At 43.7% G+C, this 4,027-nt stretch overlaps 1 long non-coding RNA gene across 1 annotated transcript; it reads right to left on the bottom strand.

Moving 5' to 3' along the window:
• Nucleotides 1–331: 331 nt before the first annotated feature.
• LOC117366540 lies at nucleotides 332–2,502 on the bottom strand. Its single transcript, XR_004540604.1, has 3 exons — nucleotides 2,431–2,502; nucleotides 1,127–1,181; nucleotides 332–558 (listed from the first exon to the last, which is right to left on the bottom strand). It is a non-coding gene; the product is annotated as an uncharacterized LOC117366540 (long non-coding RNA).
• Nucleotides 2,503–4,027: the final 1,525 nt, after the last annotated feature.

The following is a 4,027-nucleotide window of genomic DNA, read 5'->3' as shown; positions in this document are numbered from 1 at the left end:
CGGTGTACACCAGGGCGGTGATCAACCCCCCCCCCATAGCGGTGTACACCAAGGCGGTGATCAACCCCCCCATAGCGATGTACACCAGGGCGGTGATCAACCCCCCCATAGCGATGTACACCAGGGCGGTGATCAACCCCCCCATAGCGATGTACACCAAGGCAGTGTACACCAGGGCGGTGATCAACCCCCCCCAAAGCGATGTACACCAAGGCAGTGTACACCAGGGCGGTGATCAACCCCCCCCCCCCCCCAAAGCGATGTACACCAAGGCAGTGGTGAACACCAAGGTAGACCAACAAGTAGTTAACATCCTAAAGTTGACCACTGCTGTTCTTATGGAAAATCTGCTCAGCCAAAGCCTCCAAATATTCCTGTCTTCAGTAATAAATTCCCACTAATGTAATTGGACTGTGTGCGAGTATATAATGTTCCTAATACTCTTATGATAAACACTTATCTTTCCCAGCACTGTGCAGGATCGGTCCATGTGTCTTTCATACACACTGGCTGTTCTTGTGACAAGTCCGCTCAGTCAAAGCCTCCAAGTATTCCTGTCTTCAGAAATAAATAATTTTTCAATAAACACTTTTCAAATATTTCAATTCATTTCTATCCATTTTTAAGAAATGCGTTTCCCCAAAAATAAGACTCATTCATTTTGAGCCCAAAATAGACACTAGATTTTTCCCATACACAATGATCATCTCTTCCTTCTTCTCCACCCCAATTCTTCCTATTTCCTTTCTATCCCTCCCTCCCATCCCTTGTGCAGCAAAACCCTTCCAGCTTTTATCCCTCCCTACCTCATGTAGTATCTTTCTATCCCCCCGGTCCCAATGGCCTCATAATCTATTTAATGTAGCTTGGGCAATGGAGGGATTAAGTGATTTGCCCAGGGGTCATCAGGATCAGCGTGGGTTTGATCCCAAAGCCTCTGGATGCTGAAGCTGTAGCTTTAACCACTGCACTACACTTCTAAAAATTTCCTATTTTAAAAATGCAGCATGGTCCCTTTTGAATTGCATGGCTTCCATCTTGCGTATAGTTCGATTCTCAACTCCAAAGTTCTCCTTGACCAATCACTGCCAACCAATTTACCATTTGGGAGTCAGGAAATTCTTACCTGCCATCCTTTCTGTAAAATTTCAGTGATCAGGTAACTCGCATCCTAGGAATCCCTGCAGTACAAAACAAACTAAATATGTAAGTGAGGGAAGGAAGGACGTGTTAGGACTTGAGGGAGCACAAACAGGGTCATGAACTTGGAACACACAATGAAAGGAAAGAGTGAGGGGTGCACAAGCCATAATATGGAAGAATGGAGGGAGTGAGGAAAAGATGATGAAGACACAGACAAAGAAATAATTATTGGTCACGGGGGAGAGGAGTGAGGTAGAGATATGAGCGTGGAGAGAAGGGAGAACATACTGGGCCGAGGAAGCCTCCCGCACTTTTTCTTTTTAACTACAGAGGGGGAGGGTATTAATGAAGTGCTATTTTAGCTGTGAAGGGGGGGGGGAAGAGAGCTTATGGGGCCAGAAACAGAGAGAGATGGTGGGCAATAGTCTTAAGGGAAAGAAATTGGACCTGGGATGGTGTGGAGGAAGAGGGAAAGATACTTCAAGGAAAAACTGTTGGGAATAGAAAGGGAGATATGGTGGACCTGGGGAAGGGATGCAGGCAGGGGGAGAGATGGGATGGGGCATTTGGGAAGAGGAAGGAAGAAAAGTTGGATCCGGGGATGGAAAGGAGGGAGGGAGAAATGTTAGGTCTGTGGATGGAAGGCAGAGATACAGCATCAAGGAGGGGGAAGGGAAGAAAAACAGAAGAGAAAAACATTGGACTGTGGGGATAGAGGAGCAGAGTAGAATCCATAGGAGGGCAGGAGGGAAGAGCTGGGATAAGAAGATGCTAGGGGATGGAAAGAAAGATAGGCAGTTACAGCCTGAGGGGAGAGGGAGGGGGATTCTGAAAGTGGTGACCCATGTAGATAAGGTCAAAAGGGAGATGACAAGAAATGAGCAGTGAGTACAGTGGTATTATGGTAATGGGGAGTAGAGATCAGGAAAAAGGAGGCTGGGAAAAGAGTGAGATGGGAAATGGAAGAGCTAGGGATGGAGAAAAGATGGAAAACTGAGGTAGCGGAACATTTAAAAAGGGTGAGAAAGGCAAGATTTGAGTGGAAAGAAGCAAAAAAATAAAGTTAAGAAAGCTGAAAGGGAAAAATACATTGGACATAGGCATATGGAAAAACAATGGAATGAGAGGAGAAGAGAAAATAAATGGACAGCAGACACTAGAAACAGACTTAGTTAAAGATGGGCAAAATGCAAAAAGAAACTAGGACCGAGATGATGGAAAAACAAAACATCCAGACAAGGTAGAAAAAATTGTTTTAATTTGAATTTAACAACTGGAAATTCTTACCTGCCATCCTTCCTGTAAAATTTCAGTCGACTCCTTTCGGTGATCAGGTAACTCACATTCTAGGAATCCCTGCAGTACAAAAAACAAACAAAATATATAAGTAAGTGAGGGAAATAAGGAAGGAGGATGTGTTGAGACTTAAGGGAGGGAGCACATACAGGATGAAGGAAGGAGGGGCATGAACTTGGGACACAGAATGAAGGGAAAGAGGGAGGGGAGCATGAGCCTTAATATGGAAGAATGGAGGGAGTGAGGGAAAGAGATGCGGGAGAGAATAGAAAGGGAAAGATGGTGCACATGAGATGAAGAGAACTGTTAGGCAGAGAGAGAAGGGAGGGAGTAGGAGAGGAGTGAGGTAGATGCATGGGCACAGAGAGAAGGAGGGGAGAACATACTGGGCTTTCTTTTTTTTTTTTTAAGTACAGAGGGGGATGGTATTAAAGAAGTGCTAGATTGGGCTGGGGGGAGGTGGAGAGCTTATGGGGCCAAAATATAGAGATGGTGGGTAATAGTCTGAAGGGAGAGAAGTTGGACCTGGGATGGTGTGGAGGAAGAGAGAAAGGAAGAAATGGTGGACCTGGGGAAGGGAGGCAGGCAGGGGGAGAGATGGGATGGGGCAGTTGGGAAGAGAAAGGGAGAAAAGTTGGATCTGGGGATGGAAGGCAGAGAGATGCTAGAAGAAAGAAAGGAACAGGGAGTTATAGCCTGAGGAGAGATGTGACCCATGTGGATGAGGTCAAAAGGGAGATGACAAGATAAGTGAAAGAGCAGCGAGTACAGTGGTATTAATGGGGTAATGGGGAGTAGAAAACAGCAAAAAGGAGGCTGTGAAAAGAGCGAGATGGGAAATGGGAGAGCTAGGGACTGAGATAAGATGGAGAATTGTGAAGTAGCTGAACATTTAAAAAGAAGAAGGGTGAGAAAGAAGGCAATATTTGAGTGGACACAGGCAAAAAATTAAGCTGAAAGGGGAAAAAAATACATTAGAGACAGGCATAAGAAGGAAATGGAATGTTACAAGAGAAGGAGAAAAAAAATGGACTAAACGCAAAAAGAGAAACTGGGACCAAGATGATAGAAAAACAATAGATCCAGACAAGCTAGAAAAAATTGTTTTATTTTGAATTTATTAACTGGAATGTTAGCTTTGGGATATGCTGTATTCAGTGGTGTAGTCTTATACAGCTGATTTGGGGGAGGAACTGGAGCCCTAAATTAGTGGATGGGCACCAAAGTTTCTCCCTGCCTTGTGCAATTTATAAATACTTGAGCTAGTGTGGACTCCCAACCCCTGCCGACTGAAGACATCTTCCTCAGCCAATGGCAATATCCACAAGCTGCTACTGCTTTCATGAAAGCCAAGGTGGAAATTTCAGACATAATTTCAATTGTAATCATGTTATTGAAGCCTTAAAAAAATAGAAAAAAAAAAGAAGATCAATACCCTCATTATTTGCAACATAATATTTTATTGTTAACGCTTCAAACTTTAGTTACTGCAAGAATTCTAATACTGTATTATAAATTTCCAATTACATTTCTAAACATTCTTATTGCTTGTCAAGTATCTATTTAAATCACCACAATATAATCTATA

This window comes from Geotrypetes seraphini, chromosome 9 (assembly GCF_902459505.1).
Source record: "Geotrypetes seraphini chromosome 9, aGeoSer1.1, whole genome shotgun sequence".
NCBI classification, from domain to species: Eukaryota; Metazoa; Chordata; class Amphibia; order Gymnophiona; family Dermophiidae; genus Geotrypetes; species Geotrypetes seraphini.
The sequence above is the reverse complement of the archived record's forward strand: the minus strand, read 5'-3'. Positions and strand labels throughout refer to the sequence as shown.